This window comes from Mercurialis annua, linkage group LG2, assembly GCF_937616625.2.
Source record: "Mercurialis annua linkage group LG2, ddMerAnnu1.2, whole genome shotgun sequence".
In the NCBI taxonomy this organism is placed as follows: domain Eukaryota; kingdom Viridiplantae; phylum Streptophyta; class Magnoliopsida; order Malpighiales; family Euphorbiaceae; genus Mercurialis; species Mercurialis annua.
The window spans coordinates 46,812,800-46,825,768 of NC_065571.1; the positions used below are offsets into that span (position 1 = coordinate 46,812,800).

The 12,969-nt window shown below is 35.0% G+C and overlaps 2 long non-coding RNA genes across 2 annotated transcripts; both read left to right on the plus strand.

Moving 5' to 3' along the window:
* Positions 1 to 612: 612 nt before the first annotated feature.
* Positions 613 to 3,815, plus strand: LOC130015181 (uncharacterized). Its single transcript, XR_008790238.1, has 2 exons — positions 613 to 979; positions 3,512 to 3,815. It is a non-coding gene; the product is annotated as an uncharacterized LOC130015181 (long non-coding RNA).
* Positions 3,816 to 8,289: 4,474 nt separating this feature from the next.
* On the plus strand, positions 8,290 to 11,323 carry LOC126667616 (uncharacterized). Its single transcript, XR_007638245.2, has 3 exons — positions 8,290 to 8,487; positions 10,198 to 10,272; positions 11,007 to 11,323. It is a non-coding gene; the product is annotated as an uncharacterized LOC126667616 (long non-coding RNA).
* Positions 11,324 to 12,969: the final 1,646 nt, after the last annotated feature.

Below are 12,969 nucleotides of genomic sequence, written 5' to 3' on the forward strand. Positions count from 1 at the left end.
ATTTTCAGGTTTTCGGTTTTGAGTGAGTCGTGGACCTCCACTTGATTGATTCCTTGGAGGTTTACTTTATTTAAAATAAAGGAGGCAAACTTGTTTTATATTCTTAGACCGCATTAGTGTTAGTTGCGTCTTACTATTTATACGTCGGCAAGATATTATTCTGGATTTTGATACGCTTATTATATATGTCATATTGTAAAAGTCTCGGTGTAATACCCCGTACTTTTAAAGTACCAAGTAATGTGCCACGAAGCATTAATACGAGAACTTAATCAAGGATATCAGAATTAAGTTCGAGAAATAAGAATTTAGATCGAAGCGGGTCTATTAAAATTATCGTGAAATAATAAATTAAGTGGAATTTATTATTTGATAAATTGGAATTTAGCGGGACTAAGAAAGGTAAATAAATTAAAATAAAATAAATGGTAAGTCCTGCGTTAATAAATTTTACGATAAAGTTCGTAAAATAAATTTTAGGAGCTAAGATTTTTATTGAAATTGGACTTTAATTAAACGGGATTCGATTATCGGCAAAGGAAAAAGATACAAATAAATTATTTGGACCCGGATAAATAAATAATGCGACAAAATCCATCATTTATTGATAAGGAAACATCGTCAAGGTTCCGTTAATTGTAAAAAAAAAATTGGAATTTAGTTGAAGCAATTGGAAGTTGGGGAGTTTAGTTGTAAGGAATGCTAACTTCAAGCATTGTATGTAAATTTTTCCCACCAAATGAATTTGATGAAGACACATCATAACACCCCACCTCTTCAATATTTATCTAGCAAAATAAGATTAGAAAGAGGGAAAAATAAATGAAACCCCAACTCTTCTCCATGAAGCTCCATCACCGCCATCATCATCTCTTCCTCTCCTTGTGCGCGTTGGACGACGGCGGCCATAACTCAACGATCCGACAACCGTTTTCGATGGTTCAAGCTCGGTTGGAAAGCCAACACATAGAGGAATATGGTAACCTCTTAATCTCTGAATTTGATCATGTTTTAGTTGGATTTTATTGAGTTTAAAGTGACTGAAAGTTGCTGCCCTGTTTTTGCTAAGTTTTAATTTGAGTTTTAAGTCATGATTTGAAGTTGTTTGCGAGTAATTCTTGGAACAAAGGGTTCGGTTATGAAAGAGTATCGAGCAAGCATGTCGGGGTGAGCGTGGGGGAGTCGGGACAGCAGCAAAATTGCTGCTGTACCAAGCAGCGAGCTGCTGCACAAGTGCAGCAGCAACACGCTGCAACTGCTGCAATATGCAGCAGTTTTGGTGCACTTCTGGACAGCCATGAGGGCTGTTTCACCCCTAGAAATAGACCCCAAATTATGATGTTTTATGCTCGGTTTGTTATGGAATTGTTAGATGATGTTACATAGATAAAATATGGCTGTTTTGGTTTGAATTTTGATTGAGTTTGATGGTTGTTTTAAAAGATTGAAAATTGAGTGAAAAACAGAAAATGAATTTCCAGAATTGGGTATGATGAGGGGCTGACTTTGAGGGCAAATTTGGACATAAAGGATATGTCGGTTTTAGTTCGAGTCTTAATGAAAAATGAAGACGGTGTTATAGAATATAAGAAAATCAAGTTTGTTTAGAATTTGTGTAGTCAGAAAAGATCGATTTTAATTGATTAAAGTAGTAGAAAAGTTAATAAAAAAAAATCTGGAAATCTTATTTATCAAGCCATGAGGGCTGTTTTGAGATTAAAAACGGACCTCAAACCGTAGTAATTTTAACACGAAAACAAATGAAGTATATAGACGGTATTGCATAGATTGATTTTGAGAAAATTAATTATAGTGTTGTTAAGATAGATTGAAAATTTTTTTAAGCTTGAAGTTTTATGGAAAATAAGAAAAATGCAGAAAATGGTTAAAGTTTAATAAGAAGCCAACTTTAGGATTTTATTCCGAACAAACGAAGCATCGAAACTAGTCGGTGTCTTCATGAAAGTTGTAGGTGGGAATACGGAGTATAACTATGTCGAATTTGTTTTGAGTTTCGACGATGATACATGCTCTGTTTCTGACCTTGAAACAACAGCAAAGGTGGGACTGTTTTGCAGCCAAAAACAATAATTGAGGATCCAACTTTAGAAAATTCTTGTGAACAAATCGTAAGTCGAAACTAGTTGAAGTCTTCACGACTTTTGTAGATGAGAGTATGGAGTTTATGAATATCAAATTTATTTCGAAAAATAATCGCTGTAAGTGCCCTGTTTCGAGGCCTGAAACAACAACAATAGAGCTGTTTTTACAGCAATAAAAATGGCAGATTTGGGGTACCAACTTCAGGACCCATTTCCGACACCTTAGGACGATAATTTCAGTTTAGAATCTAAACAAAAGTTGTAGATGGGGTTAGGTACTATAAAGATGTCAAATTTGTTTGGAAGTCGGGCCATTTTAAATAAACATTTTAATAGTCCAAAGTCGGCTAATTAGCTAGTTTTGGGAAAACTAGTTTTAATTAACGAAATGTGAAGTCGTTAATTAATTGAGTTATAAATTGACGTTTCGAGCTAAGAAAAACTATAAATTATGGGATTATAAAATTAAAACGTAATCAATTTATTCTGAGGCAAAATAAATTGATTTAGTCACAAAGTATTCTATAGTTAGAACACCTTTGGATTAGGATCCATTTTAACTACGATTCATTATCGTATTTTCGTAGACTCGACGAGGCGACTACCAACGGAACACGGTACTTAAAGAACGCGATATGACCTTATCTTTTGGATAGAAAACTGTGAGTTCTGCAATTTACTTTCGTATATTATCATTATAAGTTGATAATTATGTGGTAATTTATTAATTGCATTGCATATACATTATTACTTGGGTAATTCATGTGAATACTTTGTTCATAATATCGCCTGGGTGCATTGTTTGATATATTGTTGTTATTTGTAAATTGTGATGTTTGCTTTAATGATCCGAGGAAACGAGCTACCTATTGGGCGTCAATAGGCTGTGTGATCACCAGTGTCCGGGTCAGTCATAGAATTAGTGTCGATAGATGTTTGTATTTGAAAATGTTTGATATGAGCTCAATATACGCTAATCATGTTTGGGTATCAGAAAGGAGGATTATAATTTTTGTTAGATACGTGAGTAACTCGGTTGAACTATCTCGGGACCCGTATCTAGTGAGTAACTCGGTTGAATTATCTCGGGACTCACACTTTGGGATTAAGCAGTGACATGATGTAACTCGGTTGAACTATCTCGGGACTATGTCACGTGGTAACGAGTAACTCGGTTGAACTATCTCGGGACCGTACCACTTGGATTAAAATGATTTGATATAATATTAATGGATACAATATGAGTAGGATACGAATAGGAAATAGTATTAATTTAAGATTAGGGTTTCATCGGATCAAATATTGTTGTTTGTTTTAATATATGCTCATGCAATTTATATTTATAATATCTTAAGTAAATGCGAACTCACTCAGCGTTGTCTGACCCCCCCAATAGTGTTATGTTTCAGGTGTATAGTATCGGATGTAACGGACTTCTATCCTTGTTCCAGAAGTCCGCGAGTACAAAAAGAAGGAATAAATCAGTAGTGCTGCAGTAGTCGAGTCCTAGAGTGTAATTATATTTTGTCAAACGGTTTTAAATATTTTGTTTATACTCTGACATGTATAAAGATTTTAGACTGCGCTTTTAAACCGTTTGTATATATGTGAGAAACAGGGCATGGCTTGATATGAGATATCGCTTTGTAAGACCCTGATTTCTAAAGATCGTTTTGTATCGTTTAAAGAAGTTTTATAAAAACATTTTGTGAATGATTCGCGAAAAATTTATAGTGATTTCTAGGCTTGCTACGGGTTTCGGAGCTACCACTCCCATCCCCTAGCGCCGGTCGCGGCCCTCAATTTTGGGTCGTGACAAAGGTGGTATCAGAGCAATGGTTAGATTCATAGGCCATTGCTTATATGTGATCGTCTGTACCTAGGTTTGACATTGTCACTAGGTTAAGTTAGGAACTACTGCAGCTATAGGACTCGAGTCATGTCATTGATAGGTCCTCGTTTGTTGTCTAAACTTCCAACTCTCCTCGATAGGATACGAGTCCATATGTTCGATTGCTTTATGAAACGTTGTTTGTTCTATATGGGATATGTGTATGCGATAAGGATGCATGTTTCATTTATGATAGAGTACGCATACGCAATGTGCATACGGAGAAGGACATGTGACAAATCGACTCTCACAAGCATGTATGGGCAAGAGGAGGCTCAGCCACATGTATTGGTCCTCGTATGCCTTGTCCTATCATATTTCTTTTAGTTGCTATGGTTTGGCCAATAAGACAAGCCATTATGGCATCGATGTATCGTATCAGATATAGATCGTTATCAAATAGACGATGCACTAGGAAGAATGAGAACCTAGGTGCATAACCTAAGATATTCCTTTAAGAAGGGAACAAAACATAGAGAACATAGATTGAACATACATCGAACATTGAAAGAGTTCGACATACTCTACAAAATGTCAAATATGCACGAATAACCTTAGCTATGCCCTGAACGTAGCTTGATAGTATGTGATAGAAAGATAGAGAACGAGAATAAAATACACCAATAGGACAGATAAAAAGCCATATAAAGAAAAGTTAAAATGTCACAGAAGTTCCGATCTGAGTTGACTTATGGTGTTTACAAAAGAAATAAAGCTTTGAGATTTCTTTTGAAAGTATAATTGTGCGCAGACCCAACATGTAGTGTGTCATAGGAAGCATGAAAGACATGATTGAAAATACATTGCAGTATCAGCATATATGTATAAATATTTTGATATAAACCCATAATTTTACAAAATATAGACTCTGCATCATACATTCGCTGATACGAGCAATTAAAAGAATTTGAAATAGCAACTCTTTAGTGATGAGAGGTGTCATCACTCTGATGCGCAATTATACTAAAAGTTTTGAAATTGTATTTGATTTGAAAAGAAATTGTTTTGAAAGCCCTGCAGGCAAAAGTCAAATTGATTTAAAACGTAAGAAAACCAGATGGAATTTCATGTGACACCAATATATAAACTTTAATAAAGAGCAATAACAAATATAAAAGATTGTATAGAGATAGTTCAATGGTGAACATAGCTCACACCTCATAGGTAGAACCTTTGAGGGTAAGAATTGTATAAGGCAATTAAGTCACCTCGAGAGTAAGGGGTGCAACGACGATCAAGAGTAACGACATCTAGATGTATGATCGAAAACATCGATACCTCGAGATATGATTGATATAGATAACGGACAGGATGATGTGAAGTCGTGATATGCGAATACATAAGCCCTAAGGAGAATAAGGATATAGATCGACGACGCTTAAAGAAGCAAAGAAGTAAATGATCGATAAGGCTTATAAGCCATATAGACATCAATGGATGCAAAGGAATAAGAAGGAAAGACTCAACAAAGGGGTTGAGCTATATCACAAAGGTGTTATTGGATAGCTCGAAACAAAAGACAATAAAGAAGGACACCCATAAGAACTTGAACTAAGATACCTGCAAAGAGCCATTCAAGTATAAAGAAGTATAAAATTGATCTAAGGATAAGATCAATTTTACTGATAGACGAAATATCAGTAAGAATATGATATATGGATATGCAAACGACCAAGAGTGCAACACATTGACAAGTATGAAGGAGTAACTTTTGACCTTCTAGTTATAGGAGCGGTGAAAAATGTTGAAGCAAGAAGTATAAGACGACCGGGAGGTAAGTTAAGACAAAGCTAAGAACTTCACTGGACAATGCTAAAGGAGATATCAGTCCTATATTCACTAAGATTAAAAGATCCAAAGGTAATATGTACAACAGAATAAGATGAATAAAAAGGATTGGGAAGTAACGTGTACATGAAAACGAGAAGTATAAAGTGGTCAAGAAACTTAGTAGAGAAAAGATAAGGACCTCATTGGATACTGGTAAAGGATACTACAAATTTGATATAGATAGTTGAGGTTAAAGGATCGAGAGCTAAGATATATCGTGAATAAGGACGCGATACATATAAGGTACTGCTAAGTAGGTATTAAACTTCATGAATCCAGAAAGCCATGAAGTAGTTGACTGATAGTAAAGGAAAGGACATTCCTAAATACCATAAGGCATGGATAAGGATATTGGACGAAAGGCCTTATAAGTCTAACTATAAAGACAATGGTTAGTAAATGGATAATCAGAGTATCACAACGAAAGCAAAAAGGAGAAAGAGATAATCATGTACGTGATCGAATACGAGGAAGACAAGAAACGTCAAGAACCATGACGTCGGACTTCGATAAACTCGAAAGTCAATAAAATCGTGAAAATGGAATGGAGATTCATCAAGAAATAGTACAACCTAACGAATAAGAGTTAAGACTAAGGTTAAGGTTTCATGAAACAAACGAAAAAGGATCGATCAAACTACTATGAAAAAAAAAATAGTTCATGATGAATAATAGAAAGAAGAAAAGGACTAAAGGACATAAGATAAGGAAAGACCCTAGCTCAGGGTAAGGAATATGCGTTAAGTAATAACACATCACAAAATAAGAAATCTATGGAAGAATGTGATTTGAGATAAGGTAAAGGATTAACCTTATACTCAATAAGAAGAGAAAAGTATAAGTAAATATTTCAGGAGGCTAATGATCTTACTAAGCAAGGCAACTTTGGTAAACATAGTTGGCAACGACTAAAGAGACAATTTCGGATATTAACGAAATGTTGAAAGTAGTTTGACTCTACACGAAAAAATGTAGACAGAATGATAAGGTATAAGAATATCAAATGTGTTTCAAGCAAGGATTGATCGGATGCTTAGTCAATAGGCTAAAACAACAGCCTATGCAAGCGGATAACGATAGTCCCAAGGAGTACCTTCCGGGCCAGTTTTCGACGCCTTAATATCAGCCCAAAGTGCAAACGAGAGTTGTAAGAAATAGTGTGAACTATACGAATACCAAATTCGTTTAGTAAACAAACACTTATGAATAAGCGATTAGGACAGCCAAAGTGAGCTAGAAGAGTAAATTTTGGACAAGTTTAGGATAACTTGAAAAGCGTAAGTCAAAGTTGATATCAACAAGTGGTGAACAAAGAAAGTTCAAGGTTGATATCCAGAATAACACTACCCTTATGGTATTAAGGAGCAAACGACAAATAAAGATTGACGAATACCAACGTTAAGAAGTGAAAAGATGTGAACCTATCAAGGCAAGAAGTTGATAGACGATGAGATTAACATCTCAATGAGAATTGTATAAGGAGCAGCTACGTGCGAACGAAGGACGTTCGTGAAGAGATTAGTCATCTCTTTTATAACAGACATTAAGCATCACCATACGATTAAGTATGATACAGAAGGACGTAAGGACAAGACCAACTATCTTTAAGGATGTTAGCAATTATCGTAAAATAAATCAAACACTTGATAATAAAGACGAGTAACTAAAAAACCGTCAAGAAATGACGATGTAAGAAATTTTAAGGAACACAATGGATTACAAAGGCGAAGTTATTATAACTTTATAATCTGGGTAACGATAGTATAAAAAGTAAGACTTTAAGTCTTTATAAGAAGCAATAAGAATTGCTAAGAAGTGTAATACTTGATGGATAAGAGGATTACTATAATTATGAAAATTCGAGGACGAATTTTTATAAGGGGGGAAGAATGTAATACCCCGTACTTTTAAAATACCAAGTAATGTGCCACGAAGCATTAATACGAGAACTTAATCAAGGATATCAGAATTAAGTTCGAGAAATAAGAATTTAGATCGAAGCGGGTCTATTAAAATTATCGTGAAATAATAAATTAAGTGGAATTTATTATTTGATAAATTGGAATTTAGCGGGACTAAGAAAGGTAAATAAATTAAAATAAAATAAATGGTAAGTCCTGCGTTAATAAATTTTACGATAAAGTTCGTAAAATAAATTTTAGGAGTTAAGATTAAATTTTATTGAAATTGGACTTTAATTAAACGGGATTCGATTATCGGCAAAGGAAAAAGATACAAATAAATTATTTGGACCCGGATAAATAAATAATGCGACAAAATCCATCATTTATTGATAAGGAAACATCGTCAAGGTTCCGTTAATTGTAAAAAAAATTTGGAATTTAGTTGAAGCAATTGGAAGTTGGGGAATTTAGTTGTAAGGAATGCTAACTTCAAGCATTGTATGTAAATTTTTCCCACCAAATGAATTTGATGAAGACACATCATAACACCCCACCTCTTCAATATTTATCTAGCAAAATAAGATTAGAAAGAGGGAAAAATAAATGAAACCCCAACTCTTCTCCATGAAGCTCCATCACCGCCATCATCATCTCTTCCTCTCCTTGTGCGCGTTGGACGACGGCGGCCATAACTCAACGATCCGACAACCGTTTTCGATGGTTCAAGCTCGGTTGGAAAGCCAACACATAGAGGAATATGGTAACCTCTTAATCTCTGAATTTGATCATGTTTTAGTTGGATTTTATTGAGTTTAAAGTGACTGAAAGTTGCTGCCCTGTTTTTGCTAAGTTTTAATTTGAGTTTTAAGTCATGATTTGAAGTTGTTTGCGAGTAATTCTTGGAACAAAGGGTTCGGTTATGAAAGAGTATCGAGCAAGCATGTCGGGGTGAGCGTGGGGGAGTCGGGACAGCAGCAAAATTGCTGCTGTACCAAGCAGCGAGCTGCTGCACAAGTGCAGCAGCAACACGCTGCAACTGCTGCAATATGCAGCAGTTTTGGTGCACTTCTGGACAGCCATGAGGGCTGTTTCACCCCTAGAAATAGACCCCAAATTATGATGTTTTATGCTCGGTTTGTTATGGAATTGTTAGATGATGTTACATAGATAAAATATGGCTGTTTTGGTTTGAATTTTGATTGAGTTTGATGGTTGTTTTAAAAGATTGAAAATTGAGTGAAAAACAGAAAATGAATTTCCAGAATTGGGTATGATGAGGGGCTGACTTTGAGGGCAAATTTGGACATAAAGGATATGTCGGTTTTAGTTCGAGTCTTAATGAAAAATGAAGACGGTGTTATAGAATATAAGAAAATCAAGTTTGTTTAGAATTTGTGTAGTCAGAAAAGATCGATTTTAATTGATTAAAGTAGTAGAAAAGTTAATAAAAAAAAATCTGGAAATCTTATTTATCAAGCCATGAGGGCTGTTTTGAGATTAAAAACGGACCTCAAACCGTAGTAATTTTAACATGAAAACAAATGAAGTATATAGACGGTATTGCATAGATTGATTTTGAGAAAATTAATTATAGTGTTGTTAAGATAGATTGAAAATTTTTTTAAGCTTGAAGTTTTATGGAAAATAAGAAAAATGCAGAAAATGGTTAAAGTTTAATAAGAAGCCAACTTTAGGATTTTATTCCGAACAAACGAAGCATCGAAACTAGTCGGTGTCTTCATGAAAGTTGTAGGTGGGAATACGGAGTATAACTATGTCGAATTTGTTTTGAGTTTCGACGATGATACATGCTCTGTTTCTGACCTTGAAACAACAGCAAAGGTGGGACTGTTTTGCAGCCAAAAACAATAATTGAGGATCCAACTTTAGAAAATTCTTGTGAACAAATCGTAAGTCGAAACTAGTTGAAGTCTTCACGACTTTTGTAGATGAGAGTATGGAGTTTATGAATATCAAATTTATTTCGAAAAATAATCGCTGTAAGTGCCCTGTTTCGAGGCCTGAAACAACAACAATAGAGCTGTTTTTACAGCAATAAAAATGGCAGATTTGGGGTACCAACTTCAGGACCCATTTCCGACACCTTAGGACGATAATTTCAGTTTAGAATCTAAACAAAAGTTGTAGATGGGGTTAGGTACTATAAAGATGTCAAATTTGTTTGGAAGTCGGGCCATTTTAAATAAACATTTTAATAGTCCAAAGTCGGCTAATTAGCTAGTTTTGGGAAAACTAGTTTTAATTAACGAAATGTGAAGTCGTTAATTAATTGAGTTATAAATTGACGTTTCGAGCTAAGAAAAACTATAAATTATGGGATTATAAAATTAAAACGTAATCAATTTATTCTGAGGCAAAATAAATTGATTTAGTCACAAAGTATTCTATAGTTAGAACACCTTTGGATTAGGATCCATTTTAACTACGATTCATTATCGTATTTTCGTAGACTCGACGAGGCGACTACCAACGGAACACGGTACTTAAAGAACGCGATATGACCTTAGCTTTTGGATAGAAAACTGTGAGTTCTGCAATTTACTTTCGTATATTATCATTATAAGTTGATAATTATGTGGTAATTTATTAATTGCATTGCATATACATTATTACTTGGGTAATTCATGTGAATACTTTGTTCATAATATCGCCTGGGTGCATTGTTTGATATATTGTTGTTATTTGTAAATTGTGATGTTTGCTTTAATGATCCGAGGAAACGAGCTACCTATTGGGCGTCAATAGGCTGTGTGATCACCAGTGTCCGGGTCAGTCATAGAATTAGTGTCGATAGATGTTTGTATTTGAAAATGTTTGATATGAGCTCAATATACGCTAATCATGTTTGGGTATCAGAAAGGAGGATTATAATTTTTGTTAGATACGTGAGTAACTCGGTTGAACTATCTCGGGACCCGTATCTAGTGAGTAACTCGGTTGAATTATCTCGGGACTCACACTTTGGGATTAAGCAGTGACATGATGTAACTCGGTTGAACTATCTCGGGACTATGTCACGTGGTAACGAGTAACTCGGTTGAACTATCTCGGGACCGTACCACTTGGATTAAAATGATTTGATATAATATTAATGGATACAATATGAGTAGGATACGAATAGGAAATAGTATTAATTTAAGATTAGGGTTTCATCGGATCAAATATTGTTGTTTGTTTTAATATATGCTCATGCAATTTATATTTATAATATCTTAAGTAAATGCGAACTCACTCAGCGTTGTCTGACCCCCCCAATAGTGTTATGTTTCAGGTGTATAGTATCGGATGTAACGGACTTCTATCCTTGTTCCAGAAGTCCGCGAGTACAAAAAGAAGGAATAAATCAGTAGTGCTGCAGTAGTCGAGTCCTAGAGTGTAATTATATTTTGTCAAACGGTTTTAAATATTTTGTTTATACTCTGACATGTATAAAGATTTTAGACTGCGCTTTTAAACCGTTTGTATATATGTGAGAAACAGGGCATGGCTTGATATGAGATATCGCTTTGTAAGACCCTGATTTCTAAAGATCGTTTTGTATCGTTTAAAGAAGTTTTATAAAAACATTTTGTGAATGATTCGCGAAAAATTTATAGTGATTTCTAGGCTTGCTACGGGTTTCGGAGCTACCACTCCCATCCCCTAGCGCCGGTCGCGGCCCTCAATTTTGGGTCGTGACACTCGGATTGAGCCAATCATTTGTTTATTAATTGTTGATTTAAACTGCTAGATCTAGGTTGGAGTTTCGGTAGCCTCGAGTAAGTTTGTGCAGGCTTAATTGTATTGTATGTTTATCTGTGAGGCTCGCTACGAGTTTCGGTACCACCATACCCGATACCCTAGTACACACCGAGTTATTCCAAAAGCTTGTATAGATTATTTGTGCGTATTATGTCGTAGAGTGTTCCAAAAAATCTAGTTACAATTTGTTGACCGAGTAACTACAATTTCAAATGTGGATGCTAGAAAAAAACTTACCAGTTTTGTTTATTGTTGATCTCAAGTAGCATACTGCGTTATGCCAAAGTCGATATGCTTGCTTTGTTTGACCTTTTTCCATCCGAGCCCATTTTTTTGGATCTTAGTGACTTTTTAAGTGTTTTGCGGTCGTTCCCTCAATCAAATAACGGTAATAAAAAATTGCCAATCCGGATGGGCGTTACACATGTGATTTTTTGCAAAAGCCCCACTACACACATTCAAAGCTAAAAAAATACATGTTTTAATATAATTATAAAAAGGATATATAAAGTTTAACATATTGAATAAAGGATAAACAAAGGATCACTTCACCCCCTCAACTTGAGTCGAAAGATTAAAAAAAAGTCATTGAAAAGGTCATTTTTGAACAGAATGGAACAAAGCGGGCCATAGCATTTTCGTATCAATTTCACCCTTCTAACCAAAAAATAGAGTGGATTTCATAATTTCACTTAGTTAAACATAATTAATCATAACTAATCCTAATTAAACCCATAATTATAACCTTAATCGAACCTAATTAAACTTAATTAAAATCTAATTTAAAAAATCAAATAACACTAATTAACACTAACTATGAATCTATTAAAACCTAACTATTGTTTTTCTGATGGTGATGACGGCAATGAGTGTTTGCATGATATGTCCTTCGAGATCCTAGTCATGGCGGCCTTGGCTTGCCTCCCAGACTTAATCAATTGTCGCCATCGTCGGCGTACAGGGAGCCTCCAAGTCCTGATTTAGCTCAAGCGTTGCCGATTCTTACCATAGGAGGTTCGTCGTCCAAACGTCGTTACCTCAAGCATTGTTACCTCAAGCAAAAACAACGGATGAAAGAGAGACAGGCGCCACCACAACGTCTGAACTAACAATATCAACCATTTCTTTTTGTTACCATTCCACCACCACACTGACTAACGACAACAAACAAAAAAGAGATTCAAATTGTTATTGTCGTTTTTCGAACGACACTTCCGTTTGGTTCATTGCTTTGTTTGGTTCGTCGGTGATGGTGGAATAGTGGTGATGGGTGACGAGTTGAGGGTGGCGGCGAATGAAAAAGAAGAACTTTTGGATTTTTGATCTCTTGTGTTAAGTTGAGGAGGTAAAGTGATCCTCTGTTTGATAAATGACCAACCAACAAACTATAGGGTTAAACATATCGAAGATACTGAATTTTTAAATTAGTTTAAAATGGATATCAAACTTTAATTTTCATTTCAAAATGATATTTATGGTC